Source organism: Cnephaeus nilssonii (genome assembly GCF_951640355.1).
Source record: "Cnephaeus nilssonii genome assembly, chromosome: 2".
Lineage (NCBI taxonomy): Eukaryota > Metazoa > Chordata > Mammalia > Chiroptera > Vespertilionidae > Cnephaeus > Cnephaeus nilssonii.
Window position 1 is genome coordinate 83,942,592 of NC_137073.1, and position 21,313 is coordinate 83,963,904.

Consider the following 21,313-nt stretch of genomic DNA (forward strand, 5'->3'; position numbering starts at 1 on the left):
GTTGGAATGTCAGCTTCTTTCTTCAGGATCTTTGATAACTTATTCATTTCTCTTTTCAAAGTACTGTGTTTAAATACTGAGTCCTCATCAACTTCTTCCTGGGGAAGGCTTTGGTCTCTAATACAGCTGTTGCTGAGTGGCTGCAGCTCTTGGTCCCTCTAACCTGGGCATCTGTCTGCAACCACATTCTCCGGGTGCCACCCAGCTCTCAGGGCACTGTGGCAAGAGCGGGGGCATTTTAAAAGCCCTACCTCATGGGAACAATTTCTTCTCACTTGGAGTTTGAATATAAATGGTTCCTTCATTGGGAGAATTATGGACACAATCATTGATTAGCCTTTGTCTCTCACCCAAGGTATTGCTATTTAAACACTTCACGTTCGATATCACCTTGAGTACAAACACCCAGGCCTTGAGGAAACGCTGACTCACATGGAGGCAGTACCGATGAGGTGTGTGGGCCAGTTGGCTCATTGGGCCCTGGCCTTCAGCTTAAAGGGACCCCAGAGAGTGGCTGCCATTCTAGAGCACATTTGTGTGGGAAAGCAGAGAGGATATCATATCATGTGGCTCCTAAATTAAATCCATCAAACTTGCAGTTTTCAGGATATCTGCAGAAGGACCGGATCCAGAAGTGAGGGGCCTTGAAATCTGTAAGCTTCTCTGCCCTTTCTGAGGCTTCTGGACAGCCCAAATGCCTGATGGTACAGGAATACTTTGGCAGTTACTACAGCCAGGACAGGATAGAATGTTGTTATATCAGCAGTTGTCAGTCAACAAACCCCTCCCTGGTTGTTGGTAGGGTGCATCAGAAATCATGACAATACCAAGAATGACTATTAAGTATCCCAACAGCAAAGGAGGCATTCGTCACCCACATTGCTGGCCTCCTGGTAAGAAATGGGGCGTACGGAGAAGCAGTGCTGGCCCGAACGCGGAGTGCAGACAGATGAGACAGCTGATCCCTGGCAGAGTTCGGCATTACCTCGAAGGGCGAGCCAAGTTCTGGCTGTTGGAAGAACTACTCTCTGCACTTGCAAGCAGAGACAGGGCCCAAAGGAGGGGCCCTGGGAAGCTGGGGCTGGGCTCGGGCAAACGTGAAACTCAAGCTCCGAGAGCTAAGCCCCAAATCCAAATATGCTGTTACGCAAAGTGTTCGCAGATTGGCCGGCGTTTGATTACCGTATGAGGTTACTTGTTGGCATGTGCTGAGTAATTCCCTGGCATGCCTGTCGCTCGTCATTGGCATTCCCTCCTGAGTCACCATCACTGGACCCACAGCCTGGCTCAGGGAGCAGGGGCCAGTGTGGACCAAGAGGCTATCTTTTTGAGGAAACCCATAGCCCACAGCCTGGGTTTGCTGATGTCACCAAGCATGTTTTGCCCATCTCCAAAGATGAGCTGGTAGGCATTCCCAATGCGCGTTTGACAGACCGAGGGAAACGTTTTGGGGGCCGCACATAACTGTTGAAGTGAGGAATATTTATCTGTCATCAGCTGGATGAGAAGAGGGAAGCTCCCTGCCAGAACTCTGGCGGCCCAGGGAGATGGCATCTCTCACGGGAGCAGCATTAGGCCAATTACAACGCTCAGCATTTTCCCGACACTCTAGGCTTAGAGCTCTTTGAGATCAGTTTGTTTCTTTAGCTGAGTTTCTTAAACACACACCACCCCTTGTGGAGCTCTCTGGGCCTCCACCCAAAAGCTAAAGGATACAAAGAGGAGGAAGAAAAGACAGAGCAGCCGGCTCTACCCAAAGAGAGAAAGCAAGCCAAACATTTCAGCATTTCATTATTCTCCAGAAGACTGTCAATGGGAAAACCAAGAACAGCCAAAATGTGCAGCAAGAGAAGGTTGGTCACAGACAATATGGAAAAGTAAGCAGTCATTGAAATCATGCTGTAGATTGTAGCAGAGACTTTAATGACAGGGAAACATAAACAATATATTGTTAAGTGAGGCTAATTATAAGACAGCATGGTTATGTTTTGTAAATAAATACATGTATTTCTCTGTGATATACACAGATAGAAAAAAGACTGAAAGAATATAAATTAAAATGTATTATAATATTATAATTGTTTAAAGCAATATTTCTAGGTTGGTCTAAGTAATAAGTGATTTTCTTATTTTCCCCCAAAACTCTCTACAACAAACATATTTGGAATTTCATTTACATCTTTACTACAGTTACTTCCATTATCAAATAAAACATGCTCACAGTATAAGGTTCAGAAATGTGTAAAGCCTAGAGTGAAAGTTTCCTTAAATTGCCCAAGAGATAATCCCTGCAATACAAAAATCTATATTTTAAAAATTATTCTAGACTATTTATGCAATAGAATTACACACCGTTCTTCCGTTTGCCTTTTTTTGCTTCAAGTATCTGGCACATCTTCCCTGATATGTGTGAGTACTTTTTTTTTTCTTTCCTTTTTTAAGTTGGTCAAATAGGGCCCTGGCAGGCCAGCAGGAAATGGGTGTTACAGCCACAAACCCACCCGCCGGAGGGTCTCCGCCTTCCTGCCACAGGCGAGCAGGAGGATGAAGGGGCCCTGGAGTCCCAGAATGTCAGAGCTAAAGGGGAGGTCAAAGGGGACTTAATCAACCCACCCCTTAGGGGATAAACAGATGAAGGTCCACAGACCAGAATCCAAGTCTTCTAACTCCATGTCCAATGTTGGTCTTACTACACCACATTGCATAATGTGAAATTGACAAGTACTTTTCAAAGAGCTCTCATCTTGCTAACCTTTTGTTTCAGCCTTAGCATTCCTTGAGGGAGCTGGAGAGGTTATCTGTCCCATTTTACAGATGACAATACTAGCTAACATTTGCTAGGCACTTAAGTGCCAGGTTCTAAACTAAGCTGTTTGCCTGCATTATCTCATACCGTTCCCACGTGGACTCTCTGAGGTTGATCCTATAATTATGCCCATTGTACAGATGAAAAACATTAAGGCTTAGAGAGACTGAGTAACTTGTTACGGTCCTACAGCTAAAGACATAATGGAGCCAAGGCTTGAACCTATCTATGTCTAGTCCCAGAGTTCCTTCTTTTTTTTTTTTTATCCTTACTCAAGGATATGTTTTTATTAATTTTAGATAGAGAGGAAGGGAGAGGGAGACAGAGAGAAACATCAATGTCTGAGAGAGAGAGAGAGAGAGAGAGAGAGAGAGAGAAACATCTATCAATTATCTACCAGTTGAACCCACAATCTGGATATGTGCCCTGACCAGGAATCGAACTCCCGACCTTTTGCTGTACCAGACGACACTCCAACCACCTGAGCCACACCGGCCAGGGCCAAAGGCCCTTCTTTTAAACATTACACTCTATTTCTTGCAGGCTCAGCACGTAAAGTTTTCACATAAAGCAAATTTTAATTACTCTGTCCTTTCCCCTTTGTTGTTACCCAGTCCTTCTCAAAGTAAAACAGGAATGACATTAGAGAAAGCAATTTGGTGTCAGGCAGGGTTCAGGGGCCCCATTCAGCGTTCAGGACTCCGTGCCAAACACCGGGGTAAAAGCTAAACAAAACACCCGTCCAACCACAGCTATTCTCACCGCTGGCAAAGGCGCTGCCTGGCACCTCTCCTCTCAGGATTCTGCATGTCCCCTGCCTGGTGGTAAACTGCTTGCTCCCCAGGTATTTTTATTTCTTATGTAATCGTGCACTCGTTTCAACTCGGCCAACACGTTAGCACTTGCAGGTAAAGCCAATCTTTCTTTCAGTCAGACATACAATGCACACTGAGTCATAGGTGGAAGGCCCAGACAATGTTTTATTGTGAATGCAGCCCCGAGGGCCTTGCTGACGATCCTCAGGTGTGTGCCACCCGACGGGGAAAGGGCCTGCCTGGTGTGGCCTGTGGAGGCCACGGGGGGCTGGTGTGCAGTGAGCTGTCACTTCACCCACCCAGTGCTGGCCCTCCGTGAGCTGATGGCTCCGAACTTTCCAGGACATTTATTCTACAGCCTTCTGTATACTTCGTTCACCTTCTTCTCTTTCTTTATGCCTTTAGTGTCCCCCTTTCCCTGTGCCCCCGTGCTTCTAAGAAATCTCTCCGCCTTATCCATTTTCTGATTTGTTTCCTTTTCTTGTGTCCTGGAAAGCTGCACTACTTCCACTATTGTTCTGTCAAGCCCAGAGCTGGTCCCCTTTCTCTTTCGGCCATACTCCCCAGAGCCTCTTCTGTGCACATCAGCCTCTCTATCACACCATTATACCCCTTCTCAGCGAACAGGCTGGAGCGCCGTCCTGAACACGGACACTGCGTGTGCTGAAGTGATCTCAGTGTGTTGGCTCAGGGGCCTGGTTTGCTTGGATAAACTTCTCATCACTGCTAATTACTAACTAGGTAAACTCCAGGAAGTCACCTGGCCTCTCTAAATCTCATGTTCTCTGCAGGTCAAACAGGGATAATGAAGGTCCCTACTTCTTGGAATTGTTTTGAGCTTTACTTTAGGTTCTGTCGCTTCACGTTTGGGTCCCAGACCTATCTCCCTTACTGGTTGGGTGATCTTGGCACTGAGCTTTCTTTGCCTCAGTGTCCTTGCTTATAAGATGACAGTGATAATAGCAGGACCTGCCTTGTTGATGTATTGGGAAGGTTAGTTAATAAACACAAGACACTGGAGTGGTTGGTGCCCGGCACACAGGAGCCTGTCCATCATGAGACATTTGTTCATGGATGTAAGATGCCTGGAATGGCTGCCTAGAACAGCTGGAGACACGCAGGAGGTGGTAGTTGTCCATTTGCTAGACGTCTTTGTTCCTTTTGCTCTCTGCTCTTTGGCTGCCCATCTCCTGGGAACCCGATCATGACCATTCTCCCCAGAGCCTGTTCTCATCAGAACTCTTCTCTGACCTCTGCATCAAGTCCAACCCAAGCCAGGGGAAGCCCAGCCTATGAACATACAACTCAGGAACTAAACAGGAAGATAATAATATGGGAGCTTTTTAATTATAGTTGATTTTGCTTTTGTGCTGCTTGTGTAGTTGAAACAATGTCCTTCTCAATAGTTCTGCAAAACAACTTTTACAAAACACATATTTCATTTTTTTCCTTGAATAAAAAAATGTGTATAAAGAGCTTAGGGCAGGGCTTGGGTCTCCATAATTTGTAACTCTTTTAAAAATATATATATATTTTATTGACTTTTTTACAGAGAGGAAGGGAGAGGAATAGAGAGTTAGAAACATCGATGAGAGAGAAACATCGATCAGCTGCCTCCTGCACACCCTCTACTGGGGATGTGCCCGCAACCAAGGTACATGCCCTTGACTGGAATCGAACCCGGGACCCTTCAGTCTGCAGGCCGATGCTTTATCACTGAGCCAAACCAGTCAGGGCAAATTGTAACTCTTGTTTGTTTTATTTTTGTAAGACTAATAAAGCTGCATTATGTTTTTTTTTTTTAAAAAAAAGTCTTAGAATAAAGAGGAAAAAATAACCCTTTCCTTAAGTTCACCACCTATGGTCATTTTGTATTCTCATATTTTAATGCACCACGAGACCCCATATTTTAAAGGAATTCTCCTGAGAATAATTTCAGAAAGTAAAGTTTCTTTCTTACATTAGTTTGGCTCTTCAAGATTGCAAGAAACAGATGTGTCCAGATTCACCTTAGTACGTGTAGAAGCCCAGAGTAGCGTGATCTCTGGGTCAGAATAGTCTCAGCACCCCTTGGAAGATATTCTGCGCATCAGTGTCCCCTGAGTTTATATTTTCCAAGAGAGAGAATGATAGGATTCATTTTCATCAACCAACTCAAAGGGTAGAATATAGCACCAGGTCGCTCCAGAAGTACTCGAGTTCACTTTTCTCAGCGGTGAGCCGTGATTGAGGGGTAGTGAGCTTTCATTGCATGAAGGTTAGGCTCATGGATTTCTTTTTTGTAAAAATAGCAGTCACTTTGGTTCCCTTTCTTTAGGAGCTCAGCTTTTCGTCCAGTGCTCACTTCGTGTGGCATATATACTGGGGATGTAAGTGGGAAGTAGACCTGGACAGCTCTTCTGACTAGTGGAGCCTTCCTGTTCTGTGCCTGTATTGCCCCTCCCTGTCCACACTACAATATTCCTTTTTTTAAAAAAATGTATTTTTATTGATTTCAGAGATGAAGGGAGAAGGAGAGAGAGATAGAAACATCAATGATGAAAGAGAATCATTGATTGGCTTCCTCCTGCATGCCCCACATTGGGGATCGAGCCCGCAACCCAGGCATGTGCCCCGACTGGGAATGGAACCATGACCTCCTGGTTGATAGGCTGACGCTCAACCACTGAGCCATGCCAGCCGGGCCACTACAATATTCTTTATAGGAAGCCACTTAAAGCTTTTCTTTCAAAGGAAGAAAGAATATGAATATGACTTAAAAAAGCCTTCAATTTGGAAAAATAATTTAAACTCCTTAGAGGCTAATGTCCTAAAGGGCAGGAGGACTTTACAGCAGCAATAAAACTGTCAGCTTTTAGTAAAAAGGTACATGTTCATGGCACTGTGTCATTTGTAAAGCGTTTTTAAACAGTCATTGCATATTTACTCACTGGTTTATTTCATCTTTCAATACCAGGACCACATTATGACTTTTGTGGGCCCTCGGCACTTTTGTCTTTTGGGGGTCCTTTCTCCATTAAAAAAACAAACAAACATTAAGACAATTGAATAGATTTTAGGGCCCTAAAATTCTCTTTGTTTTTTTTTCTGATATGAGGGAAAAAATTTAAATTTATTTCTACTTTAACAGTTCCATTTTTTTTTCTTCTGATTTTAAGGGAAATTTAAATTTTTTCATGGACCCCCTAAAAAATATTGTAGGTCCTGGGCATGGTGCAAAATGTGCCTACTGGATAAATCAGGCCTGCTCCCACCCTGGGCCAGAAGTGGGCTGGGGGTTAGAGCTACAGAGGTGAATATACGTGGCTCTGCCCTACGGAGTTCAACAGACTCAGGAAAACAGACCTGCAAACCAGCCATTAGGATGCTCTGCCTTCAGGGCTGAGGCTGAGGCTGAGGACTGCCAGCGGTCCGACGAGAGCGCCGAGGGGCCAGCTTCTAAGGGCAGGGAGAGCGTGGGATGGTTTTGTGGGGGAAGCACTGCTTGAGTGACACTTTAAGCCAGCATATTTTTTTCAGCAATTTTGTGTTGGAGGCCCAGATTCACATTTTAGAATTTCTGGCAGGTCATGTGAGGTATTGAGAAGTGAACCCTGGGACCAAGAAGCAAGTTTCAGAGAACTGAAAAAAACTTACTATTAATCTCAGCATATGGAGAGATACACAATTTTCTGTTCTGATCAATATGCGCGGTTTATTTCTGCTGTAACCGTGGCTACATCTAGTTACCCCGGGGTTAGCGGACGGTGTCCAGCTGAGCAGGTCCTGTGGTGCTGATGGCGGGGACACAACTGGCTGAGAGTGAGGGGTGGGAAGCTCAGGGCATGTAGCTGGCTCCACAGGAAGACCACGGGTTCAATGGGGCACGAAAAACCTTTCCCTCCGGATTCTCTAAAAGACCATCATCCAGGCAGATACTAATTCTCCTCAGTGCTGAAGAACAACCACATGGACCAGGTGGTGATAACATTGAGCCTCACTTGTGAAAAAAAAAATTTTTTTTTGGACATGGATCAAAATTTGGCAACACAGTTAGTTGCAAGGTATTCAAGTTTTCCCAGCTGCAAAGTTACGGTGGTTGAAATCTACCACTCTCAGGATAATAGCAAACACTTAGGATGTCCCAAGGACCATTCTGAGAACTTTATATTTGTTTTTAATCTTCACAACAATCCTACTATGCATTATTATTGCCATTTTAAAATGAAGAAACGGAGACATGGAAACTTTATATTGCCTGCCTTAGTAAGTGGCAGAACTGAGATTCGAACACGGGCCTTTTGCTCCAAGATGTGTGCTCTCCATCACTACACTTCGCCATCTGTAACGGACACCTCTTGCACACCTTTCGCTGTCACGTGTCTAGCCACTGCTGCCTCAGGTCAGCCTCACACAGGACCAACTTGGCACCTCACCTTCGGCTCTGACCTGACACTGTGGACGGTAATGCGAACACACTCAGCCCCACTTGAGTAACACAGAAGAGCTCCGAGAGTTCTGACCTATGGGGGACATTAACTTTGACCAGTGGGGAAGGGGACGAATGGCTCAATGCCAACACAGATTTCATATGACTTCTCAGTCCCAGAGGATCAAGCATCTAGTTGCAGATAAAACACAGGACTCCCAGTTAACTTTGAATTCCAGGTAAACAACAAAGAATTTTTTACTCTAAGTATGTCCCAAATATTACATGGTATGCACTTATAGTAAAAAAGCCTTTGCTGTTTATTTGAAATGCAACATTAGCTGGGTGTTTTGTATTTTGATCTGCTAAAAAGGACAACGCAAAGCGGCAGCCGCCTTGACGATGCCTGCTTCCCCCCCACCCCCTCCCGCCCCCGTGTGGCGCCTCCATCTCTCATCCAGCTCCCTGGAGTCACATGCGCAATAAAGAACGTGCATGGAAGCCTTTGTCTCAGCCCCAGATTTCTGGGAACCCAGACGACAACCCAATTAGGCGAGGATTTTGCCAGGCAGATGTGGTAGCCATAATGCTCGCAGCCATCCTGTGAGGCAGGCACTCGGATTACAAACAAGGAAACTGAGGCTGGCGGGAGGTCTATCCATTTGCTGGCCTCACACTCCGCTGCTCTAGCCCCACCAGTCTCACACCAGAGAAGAGTTCCCCAGGCTGTCCTTGGGAGACATTGAAGCATTATTGGAACAAGCATTAATTGGTTTAGATAATCATTGACTCATTTAATAATAACCTCCATTTGTTGAAAGAAATTCTCCCACCCGCACGTAGTCGAGGGGGCATAGTGACATACGCACTGAGAGAATCAGCCTCAAAGCAGCTGTAGCATCAAGATGCCCAGTTTCCCCTGCTTCAGGCTGGCTGGAACGGTCAAAATGAAAACATTTCATCTTCAGCATTTCCAGTGAAACCAACAGCACATTATTGTTTTGTAAACAAATTATTATGTGTTCATTATAAAAGTGATTACTGATCGCAAAGAAACACATTCAGAAAGTCTTTTGGCCCACATCAGAAACTTGGTTCCCTTTCCCAGTACCATTTTCCTATAGGTTAACCTCCTAAAAAGCTTTTATATAAGTCAACTGAGACAAGAGCAAACATTAGAGAAAACCTGTGCCAAAACATTTGCACACAGTAGGTTTACACAGGAATGAAATCTCCTTGCCAACTTAAAAAAAAAAGTCAAACCGTGGCAGCAAATCAGCCTAAAATGAAAAAGAGAAGGTCTTCTTTCTTTCATTAACTCTATGAAACACAACCTCTTTTTGTTCCCCTTTGTCTGCTGGAATCTTCATTATGAAGGAAGGAAGCTACAAGGAAGGAACCACCTTGTCGAGGTGAGGAAATCTTCCTCCTCAGCGTTGCTGGATTCTCTGCTGGAATCAGCCACCCCTGTGGCTCTCTCTCCAGTGATCCTTTTTCTTGCAGCAGCCCAGGGAAGCAGATGGATTGGATGGCTGGCTCCGGTTACCTATGGCTGCCTGCCCAGTCCCCTGGGCATTCCAAGGCCCCACCTTCCACCTGGCTCGTGACCTCTGACCCTGGCCTTGTGGCCAACACTGGAGTGGGGGAGGTGGGGCTTGTAGGTATCAGGCTGCCTGGGCCCAGACCACAGATGAAAGAGTCAGTTGTTGTTTTTTTTTATTCCTCATGCTCACTTGTGAGGTCCTGGGAGCTGCAGAACTGGTATTTCTCCAAATCCCGGCTACTCACGTGGCTGTGTAGACAAGCTGTACTTACAGTTGTACATGTGTATGTGCGTCGCACGGGAGGCAGCAGTCTGGCTCTCAGTCCCAGCTCTGCCACTGACTGGCTCTGGGACCTCAGTGAGCCCCTTTGTCTCTCAGGAGCCTCAGTTTCCTTCTCTGGGAAACAGGACAGTTGGATCCCTGCAGGTGCTTGGGCTGGGGTGGGGCAGGGGGCTGCTGAGTAGGTAGTTCCCGACCCTTTTATAATCCTCCTCACAATAATTCCACTTTTATCTGTCTTACATGGTGTACTCTCACATGAGAGTTTGAAAAAAAAAAGGTTTCTGTTGCTTCTAAGAACCTATGAGGTAGGCTGTCTCTAAGGGACTTCCCAAATGTAGTATTCTATAATTCCATGATTCCAAAACAAAAGCCAGACTTGGCCTTTTTAAAGGTCTGCCTGCTGTTTGGGAGGGTGAGAAAATTATAAGGCCGTGATGATATGTTTCTGATACTGAAGATTCTCTTATGGGCCTCCCCTAGGGAGCATATAAAGTTTCCAGAGCCCAAGCCCCCTCCTTTGTTACACCTGCTAAAGGCTCACATGTTAATTATTTAGCCACTGGTGCTCACTGGAACATAGTTCCATAATGAAACTGCCTTTAGAACATTTCCATGTGAAACATAAGGCTCTTGCAACTTAAACATATTTTTCCTTCTCTCGTATCAGCAGTTATTTTATGGACTGGGCTTAGACGGTTTAGCAACAAATTATTCGTGAATTATTCATGTAATCTACATTTCCTGGCTGCTGTGGGTAACTGACAGGTGTCATGTCACCTTTTACAAACGTCTCACAATTAGGGACTATATATCAGTGTTTGACTTCGATGTAATGCTCCCTTTCTAAGCCAGTTTCATATTTTATTTACAGCTTGGTGGCGTTTTTGACATGGCTGCCTATTTCTCTTACTTTCGATTCTAAGCCTTTTGCTCCACTTAATGTAACCAGGAACATTTAAATAATAAGCCTCCCTCTCCGTTTGCTAAAGGCAGTCACTCATTGCTGCCGTGTTTTATTCATTCAGCCATTATGATAGTCAATTTCTTGATTTAAGAAACCTAGGATGAAATGCAGCTGTAAGGAAACCATGATATAAATCTGTTTTTATGACTTGTTTGGTTCACTGGGAAAAAGCTAAAAGCAAATCTTCCTGGACTCTGACACAAGTTGTAAACTGTGGGGATAGTTAGCTAGTTAAAGAATATGACTGACTTAATAGGAGCAATGGAACGTTTCAGATCTCCACCAGAGTTGGAAGGCTTCTAGCTGTAAGACTAAAGCCAAGGTGAGGTCTATGGAACCCGAGTGAGAAAAATCAGGTAAGGAAATAAACCTGGAATTGATAACTCTGAAGACTGGTGAGAAAATATAGCCATAACTTAAACACATAGAGCGAAACAGAATCTTTGAAGTACCCTTAGTCCTACCTTCTTCTCACTTTACCTAACAATAACAGGAAACTGAGGCCTAAGACACACACGGGCTGGCCCACCAGCCCAACACTACTTAGTGGGAAAGCTATAAGCTGGGTCAGCCGACCCCTGCTCCTGCACTTGTACTGTTCTGCAATGTCGCCGATCATTCTTGTTACCTCTCCAGTATCCACTCACTTCTGCTGCCCACAGCCACTGTTGTTCCTTGGGAGAATTCACCCATCCTCATTCTCGGTTGCATGATTTGTGTGGAATTATCTTATTCTTACTCTAGGTGTGAACATGACTGGCTAAGTCCATCAGCAAACCCATGCTCCTAAATGGATGCTCAGGAATGGCCACGTGACCTAAATCAGACCAGGGAGAGACAGTGTGTCCTGGCACTTGTCTAGGTGCTGTTGGAAGCGATTTTCTGTCCCACTAAATCAAGGGGTGTCAGGGTGCGAGGTCTGCAGCTGCTATAGGTAATTTGCCACCCACATGGAAGAAGTTGGCGCTACAGGTAGTGGGTGGGTGGGTGGGTGGGTGGGGGAAATGTATCATGTGATACTAGAGGGTGAATCCTACAACACAGAAACTGAGCAGAGAGAGCAAACCTTGATTAAGTAAATATATCATTTATCTTGTAAACTAGGACAACTTTGAGAATGAAACGAGGCAAGATGAATGCCAAACCAGACAGGATGAATAAACTGGACTCTCCTGGGTAAACAGGGACATATGGTCATCCTGCTCTATGATGACATCATGTGGGCTGCTGGTTAAGCCTGGTCTCTGGATTGAGCGAGCTGAATTAAGCGGCCCTCTCTTTGGCCTTTTTAGTCTAGGTGACAATGAACGTACTTCATTGTTGAAGCCAATTTGAGTTACAGTTTTGTAACGTGCACATAATAGTTTTAACTGAGTCTAATGTGCTGCTTCCTATATATTGTGCTTTCTGAAATCTTGTCCTATATCGTATTTTAAGCTAAAAAGGGTGAACATAATATGCTTTCATTTTAATAAATGTTAAAACTTTGTACTTAACATTTTACTTCAAATAATGAATCGCTCGCTTGTAGAAACTTTTGAATTCACAGAGAACTTCCAAGTTAATTGTCTCATTTACACCAGTACCCCCTGTGAAGTAGGTACCATTCAAGATTTGGAGACGTTACAAAATTTACCCAGGTTCAAATGACCGATGTGGCAGCTATGCAGTGGTGACTTTCTGCGGAGGGGTGGGTAAGGGGATCCTACAACACTGACTTTTAGTTTGCCAGTTTCTGTGGTGTTAACATTCCAATAATAGCCAGTTTCAAGGCATCAACCTGACTCACTGAACATGGAGTCGGGAAGAGAGAGAGAGAGATTGGCTCTCATGAGTCAGCTTCAGCACCTCACTACATTGAACACGAATTCAAGACTTCCGATTCCAATTTTTAAGTTCATCGTATTTTTTCTGTTTCAGAAGTTTGGTGGGAAACAATCCTACTCTGAATTGTACTCTCTGAACCATGGCAGATGTGCCCCAGGGCCAGCGGTGCTGCAGGCCTTCAAAAGAGATTCCCCCCATGCCGAAACCGGTTTGGCTCAGTGGATAGAGTGTCGGCCTGCTGACTCAAGGGTCCCAGTTTCGATTCCGGTCAAGGGCATGTACCTTGGTTGCGGGCACATCCCCAGTAGGGGGTGTGCAAGAGGCAGCTGATCGATGTTTCTAACTTTCTATCCCTCTCTCTTCCTCTCTGTAAAAAATCAATAAAATATATTTAAAAAAACAACAACAAACAAACAAAAAAAAGAGATTCCCCCAGAGCACAGCTGCCATGGCCAACCCAGTTCAGACCTTGTGCTTCCCACCTCTGGGTCTTCAGCATTTGCTCTGCTCCCCGCTTGAATGTGGCTACTTCTCTGCCTTTCCTTCCCCCTGCTCTGCTTCTGCTCATCCTGCAGCTGGTTTAGGTGGCTTATCCAGACCCTCTGCACTGCCTCCAGGACCCCCAGGTGCAATAGAGGCAGTAATATAGAAGGGCACTGTCTGTCTCCCTTTCCCCAGTAAGAAGCTGAAGCTTTGGAATGTTCTTTGTCCTAGAGTCCAATGGACTGTCTCAGTGACAGCAACTGTCTGTTTTATTCTCTGATCACGGCTGTTAGAATCAAGCCCCCACTGGGAAGGGGACACTTACAAAGCCCATTCACATTCATACTCTTATTTGAAGGTATTGACTGGTTTGTGTGCTAAATGCTTTGCTTCAGCAGAGCTTGGAGAGGAGTTGAGTCATGTGAAAACCCTGGTGGCAGCAACCTAATTTCCAGTCCCGGGGCTTAGGGGAAATTAGCCAGGATTTATAGGACTGCTTTCCAAGCTCAGGCCTACTGATCGTGAGCAAATGCCAGAGTAATGTTAATTGTCAAAAATCATGGAGCCATTGAAGCGCATGGTAAAAGTAATTTTGCATCTTGGACACCCAGAATATGTAAAAATTGAGAATAAGAAGGTCTTCTAGTAACAGTTCAACTCAAATATTTATAGTCCAGTTTTTAATTGGGGCATCTATTTTCTCCCTGTGATGTAGGGAGGAGGGGCATAATGATGACACCATGGTATTGACAATGGCTAATTCTACTATGGTGAGTGCTCAATTGTCCACGCTCAGAAGGATAATTTAAACTGTCATTTAGGTTTCACTTTTGAATGGGATTTTATACGTATGCTTCAATATGGGCATGTCAGAACATCTGAGCATCCTCTTAGAACAACCTAATGAAGCAAGTTTATGAAGAACTGGGAGACTGTCCTCTCTCTTCAGCCTGCTCTTCTGCAATGGCAATTCCTGGGGAAATAAAAGTCCTTTTCCAGAATAATTCAAAGGTTTGTGCCCCCCTAGCTTTTCCTGCCGAAGAAGTCGTGGTGAGTATGCTTCATATTGCTTTTCCACGTGCAAAGGAAATAGCGTTGAAGTGGATCAACCAAAACATATTTTTGTGGTATCAGGATGAATGCTCAGGCAAGATGCATGCAGCATAAAGTCATAGTAAAGGCCATGATCCCAGTTTCATTTCAAAGTTTGTGATTTGGTTCAGGGGCTGACCTGAACAGCAGGAAGCAATCCATTACAGTTTATACTAAAAGTTAAGTTGGTATGAATGGCTAAGGCTGTAAAGGTTCAGAAGAACTGGGGACCAGATAGAACTGGAAAAGTCAGAAGAATTCAAAGAAAAGGGGTACTTAATCTAGGCCTTGGGAGCTTGACAAGGAAAGGAGGACATTCAGCTCATAGAATGAGAACGTTATGGGACACAGAGGCATGAATGTCTGGGAAGGGGTGGGGGAGTGTCTATGCATGATTACCATAAAGCAGCTAAGGTTCTCCCATAGAAAGTAAGTGAAATGTTTACAATGCAAGCTTCTCAATAGAAGAGGTGTTAAAAGTGCATAAAGTTAAGAATGAGCAGGCCTTGCAATGCAAGATAATGTGGCAAATCCAGCCACCATTAACTGGGAATCAACCATAGAAACATGTATCAGACTGTGGCTCAGAATTATCCTTCTTGGAATATCCACCGTCCATGCATATTCAGGTTGAAAAGTCCTTCTGATATTTTCAGCTGATGAGCAAACCGGATTATGCACACAACTTGTATGATTTTCTGTACAGTCAATGTTGTCATTAAGATGACTCCAAAAGAAACCAGACATCCAAAAATTCATGAATTATTTAAATATGGGCTGTATGTGGCAGGTATTTGGCCCTAATAACACAAAAGGAATGAAAATGAGGAGCATTACGTATTTCTAGTGGCTTTAAGTATCTGCATATTTCTTAAAGTTGGAGGTGACTCTGATAAATGAAGGACAATGACTAACATGGCAGAACCCCTGTGGGATCTACATTTCCATCAAGCTCATCACCAGTCTTCCCTTGTAGGAGGTGGAGTGACAAAAAGTTCTGGATCTTTCTATAGCACAGTATATAAGTTTGACTGTGTTTAAAGTTTAAAAAGGTTCAGCTTCTGATAGACCACTCCTGTTCACCCCAAATAGGCCTCTGGTAGAGGGAACTGGGCTGTAGGGAAGGAAACAACTCGCCCAAGAATGGGTTAAGAGGAGCCAAGGGGCACGTATGAGAGAAGTCAAGTCAGAAAGTCAGATATTCTACCCAGAGCAACTAGAAAAAGAGGAGAAAACCCCAGTGTGTGCAAATATCAGATAGTGGGGCCTCTTGGCAGATGAGTGCTGTCTACTATTTGTGAGAAAATTGAGCAAGCCATTGGAGGAAGTTAGGGAATCTTCTTCCATAAATATTTAGGATTTTTAAATACAGTATTTATTTGAAGATAAGTAAATGGGTCTAATTAGCTCTTTCTGTTTGGTTTCTGTCAAAGTTCTGCTCTCAGAGATCTATCTATGAGAGAATAATTTTTAAATCTTACTGGGAAAATGGAAAAGCTCAAAGTAATCAAGTATAAACTCTGTAACTGCGTGAAAACGGGAAGAAAAGGAATGCTTTGACACATGTCGAGACTCTTGGCTGTAAACAACAAAGGCTCGATCAAGTTTCCTTGGAAATTGGGAGGTTTACCAGGAGAATGCATGTGGACTGGAAGCAGATGCGGGAACTTCTAGGAAGAGCAGCAGCTCTGGGTCCAGCTGTTCTCCCAGCTGTGTCTGTGGGCCATCCTGACTCATTCCCTTCTCTCTCCTGCCCAGTTTCTTGACTTCAGCATAGTTTCTGCTCCCTCGTAACTAGCTCGGCATTATGGTCTCTCGGGCTCCTCTCTAAATCAAGATTCTTCAGTTTCAGCTTCCTCATACTAACTAGCACACTCTAGCTGCACTTCAGTTTCTCAGGAGATTGAATCTGATTGGCCCAGATCACCTGTTGGTGCCAGGTCACATTATAGGCCATCATCTGGCCAGTGCAATGGTCAGGTGCCTGCCACTGGTCAATTCCTTAGAGCAAATGAGGGTGGTAGGAAAAAGGATGTGGTCAGGGAATTTCTCATCAGAAAGGGCTGAAGCATGGCCAGGCTCTGTTGTCTCTATTAAAATGTAATGATAACCAGCTGTTCTTCAGAACTAGCCAAAGTGTTCTTAAACTGTAGCTTGAGGACATGCTTTATTATTTTATTTATTCAATCATTTACTCATTCTGGCCTATATCACAAAATATTTGAGATGTCTTACAATCTATACCCAATATACAAGGATCAAATAGTTGAAAAAAGCAGGCAAATTGCCATGTAGTATATAACATTCAACACTGGAAAACTGCTAAAGGTGGGCCTTGAATTTGTCTCTAAATCTGAAACCTATGCCAAACTTAATAGCAAGTGGCTGGATGCCAGGGGAAAATCGTGGCAGAAAATGTTACTAGCCAAGCATGTGAAAGCCCATACCCCCCAATGAACAGATTATCTTCCTTTAAAAAAAAATTTTTAGGACCACCTTGCTCCCCAACCCCAGAGCTATGCTGGCCCTGTGGGTCTATGGCTAGCCATGGACATGGGTCTCTCTTCCACAGGATGGAGTTTGTTAAAGTTGTCAAGAATAAGGCCTCCTTCAAGAGATATCAAGTAAAATGTAGAAAACGATGAGAGGGTAAAGTTGATTATTATGCCCAGAACCACATGTTAATCCAGGGTAAAAATACATACAACACACCCAAATACAGAATGATAGTTTGTGTAACCAACAAAAATAGCATTTTTCAGATTCCTTATGCACATATAGAAGGAAATAAAATAGTTTGTGTAGCTTATGCTCATGGACCCAAAGTAGGGTGCAGGTTGGCCTGACAAATTATGCTGCAGCACATTGTACTGGCCTGCTGCTGGCCCGCAGGCTTCTAAACAGATTTGGCATGGACAAAGTGAATGAAGGCCAAGTAGAGGTGACTGAAGATGAATACAATGTGGGAAGCATTGATAGTCAACCTGGTGCCTTTACCTGCTATTTGGTTGCAGGGTTTGCCAGAACTTCTACTGGAAGTAAAACTTTTGGGGTCTTGAAGGGAGCTGTGGACAGGGTCTTGTCTACCCTTCACAGTACCAAACTATTCTCTGGTGATATTCAAAAAGCAAGGAATTCAAGGCAGAAGTACAGCGGAAGTACATCCTGGGTCAGAACATTGCAGTTCATGTGCATTACCTACTGGAACAAGATGACACTTACAAGACACAATTCTCTCAATACATAAAGAGCAATGTAACTCTAGACATGATGGAGGAGATGTACAAGAGAGCTCATGCTGCTATATGAGAGAACTTAGTCTATAAGAGGCCTAAGAAAGAAATTAAAAACAAGAGGTGGAACCATCCCAGAATATCTCTTCCCCAGAAAAAAGATCAGATAGCTCAGAAGGCAAGCTTCCTCAGAGCTCAGAAATGGACTACTGGGAGTTTATAAACCAAGCCACAATTTTCTAGGAAGATTTTTTTCAAATAAAGACAATCATAAACTTGACTAGTCAGCTAACAGAAATAATTGATGGATCACCTTGATGAGAAAGGAGGCTCCAGATTATATCTTAAGGTTTCTTCTGGTCCTGATTTCATGACAATGGTTGAGATTTCATTGATTAAGCAAGAGAAATTAATTAAGAAGGCAAGATTTTATGTAGCTGCCACCAACCTCCAATACAACTTCATTCCTTTCAAGCCTTAGCCCCAGTCCCCTTAAAATTGGAGACATAGTTTGAAAGCTGAAGAAAAAAAAATCATACATTTCTCATTTCTTTTTTTATTGCGCATAAGGCAGGAAATATAAGGCAGGAAATATATAGGAAGGCTGGCTCAGTGATTTCCCACTCTCCAGTTTTTCTGCCTGTAGCACTTCTAACCATCTCGGGTCTTCTAAGGCTCTTTATTTACTATTTTTTCTTCTTTTAATTGGAGAAGAGCAGAAAGTCCTAGAAAGCTTGGTGCTGGTACATGACAATGGAAGAGCTCGACCCTCGCGCACTGGGCCTGCCATGCTAGATGAGTTGCACGGTGGGAGCTCTGGAAGCGAAATAGGATGTTCTCTCTGAGACTGGAACTGGGAATCATTCTATTTAAAAGGACAGCTGTCATTTAATATTCATCGAGCAGCCACCATGTTCTAAGTGCCATCTGAAGTATGCATGTGATGTGACATTTAAAAAAGAAGAGACTAGCTTTAATAGGAACCAGTTACTGCTAATATTTGATTTGATGACTGTATAGAAAAGGGTAGAAGGGATTCTTGGTGCTTTTAACTTTGCTAACTGAGGAAAATGCTAGGTGAATTGCCAAGATGGTTATCCTGAAAAACCATTTACAATATTCAATTAACAATAATTAAGGCACTCAGTGGGAAGCTCCTCACTGACTTGCTAAATAGCAAAAAAATTGGTACTTGGCATTCCCAGTGGATCAGAGAAAAGATAATAAGTACCCAAAATGTAAAGACAATCAAAATGAAACCAATTATGATCAAATTATATTGCTCAAATAGAAACACAAGTTGGAATCAGGAATATTTAAGTCTTTGACAAGAAATATTTAAAAGAGACATAATAACATTTTAGCCATTAATTGATCATCTAATTTACTTTAGTTCTGGAAAGAGAGGTGGTTTATATGCCTTCAAGTTTTTCATATGTTGATAAGGGACCACAGTCTATTATAACAACCTCATGTTTTTAGAAGCTAGCAAAGGCTAATTTTCTGTTAATATAGTTAATAATGAACCATAATTGATTCTATTACCAATAGTCTTACAAAGACAGCTAGTCATTAAGTCCATTGTTTCACAAGCACATACTCACAAATATTAATACCAATTTGATTTACTGTATTAAACTTTAGTAATTTAAAGTTATTCTCCCCCAACTAATTTTCTATGCATTAAAACAAAGATTCTTTCTTTAAACTTCTTTATACAGTAGTCTTCCTTATCCTTTGGGGATACATTCCAAGACCCCCAGTGGCTGCCTGAAACCACAGATAGCACCAAACCTTAAATATATTATGCTTTTTTCCTATACATGCATACATACCTATGATAAAGTTTAATTTATAAATTAGGCACACTAAGAGATTAACAACAATAGCTAATGATAAAATAGAACAATTATAACAATATTCTGAAATAAAAGGCGAATGTGGTCTCAAAATCAGTGTATTATTGCACCATACTCACCCTTCTTCTTCTATGACAAGGTGACACTAGCATTAGGCTAATTACTCGACCTAGTGTTAGGCCACTACTGACTTTCAGACCATGGGTAACAAGCACTGGCGGCTTCTCTTTGGCATATCCAAATTGCCCACATCACTATTCCTAAGCTTTGGCGCCGATATTAAGTAAAATAAGGGTTCTTGAACACAAGCTCCGAAACACCACAACAGTCAATCTGATAACCAAGGTGGCTTCTAAGTGACTAACAGGCAGGGAGTGCATACAACATGGAGACGTGATTCACGTCCCGGATGGGACCGAGCAGGACTCCCGAGATTTCATCATGCTACTCAGAATGGCAAGCAATTTAAAATGAATAAATTGTGTTTTTTTCTGGAGTTTTCCATTTAATACTTTCAGACTGAGGTTGACTGCAAGTAACTGAAGCCGAGGAAAGGGAAACAGCAGATAAGGGGGTACTCTGCAGTGTTTTTCTCATATACTTACACATTACCCTTCATATCCCCATTCATTTTCCCTCATCCATACATTTGAAATGGGATGTGAAGGACAATCACAGTAGGTGAGAAAAAACAAAACAAAAAACTACAATAGTACCCCCTTATCCATTTTGAAGATTGATAAGAATTTTGTCAATTTTTCAGACAGTTTATAAATGGCTGTGATTTTCAGTGTGGATTCTGGGATATAGATGCTCTCTTTGCAGTTCTTTCATTCATTGAGTGCCTCCATGTGAAAGCATGAAGCTAGCCATTGTGGGGCTACTAGGATATTGACACTGACCCCTGTCTTCACATCTATGCCAAACAAACAAAACAACTACACACAGTTGAATGTGAGTGAATGTAAGAGGATGGGATAACAGCAGCTTTGGGGTTCTGAGTCTGAAGAAATGGTTATCGAGTGGAACTTGTGGGGAGAGGTGCAGAGGTTGATGAGCCTGCTGCCTGTCTCAGTGGCATGACGGCTTTAATTTGGGGATTAGCTGAATGTGCCACCTTCAGTTACATTCCGTGTCTCCTTCAGGATATTTATCTGTTATCATCCAGTAATGAACTCTCATTTGGAGTAGAATACCGACGTGGTCCTATTAATTCTGGCCATCAAGGTATTTTTTTTTTTCATTTAAATAAAAGCAATGACCTGATCTCACGTATTTTACTAGGGAGAACGTCTGCCGACCTCTAAGATTTCCATCAAAATCATAGTTTGCCAAGGTGTAAGCTGACCACATCCTTTATAGGCGTGTGGATCAGCCAGCTGGCAAGCCCTGGGCACCACTCTCCCCAGGCAATCAGCCAACAACCCAGCACTCCGAGCAAGATTCATTCCCACTGCAGCATTCATTTTATTTTTTTTGAGGTGTTAGCTGCATTCTGTTAATTGGGACCTTTTGCAAAGTCTTTCAGGCACTTTGCAGTGCCCATTCTCCCATCAATTTCTGGTGAAAATTTATAGTCCTGTCACATGTGTCTCCAGCAGGAAATCTGTAAAAAGACTGAAGTCGATTTTTAATTTTATTTTACCTAACTCAATGTTGCAGAAATGAGGCAGAGGAACTGTCAGTCATTTCTAAGGATGACAATTTTCACTGCTTGACAATCTTAAACATAAAATTCCAGCTATTTGATGATGTGCCTGTGTATGGCCCATCCCCCAGATCCGATGATAAGTGCTGAACAGCAGGTTTAGGGCCCCTTGCTTAGGCATGATAATTTAGGGAAATAGTTAGCTCATCAAAATTGGCTAGGCGCCCTGTTTTCATATTACCCAGACAGAAGTCACTGAACCACAACTTTGCTGCTTAGAAACAGGCACTAAAAGGGAGGGAGAGAGGGAACTATGAATAGTTAGCCAGTTACCACATTCAATGTTGAAGTG

General features: G+C 43.2%; 1 pseudogene across 1 annotated transcript; it reads left to right on the forward strand.

Annotated features, from left to right (window-relative positions):
• Nucleotides 1–16,794: 16,794 nt before the first annotated feature.
• LOC307114961 (large ribosomal subunit protein uL18-like) lies at nt 16,795–17,677 on the forward strand (annotated as a pseudogene). Its single transcript has one exon. The product of its transcript is annotated as a large ribosomal subunit protein uL18-like (transcript).
• Nucleotides 17,678–21,313: the final 3,636 nt, after the last annotated feature.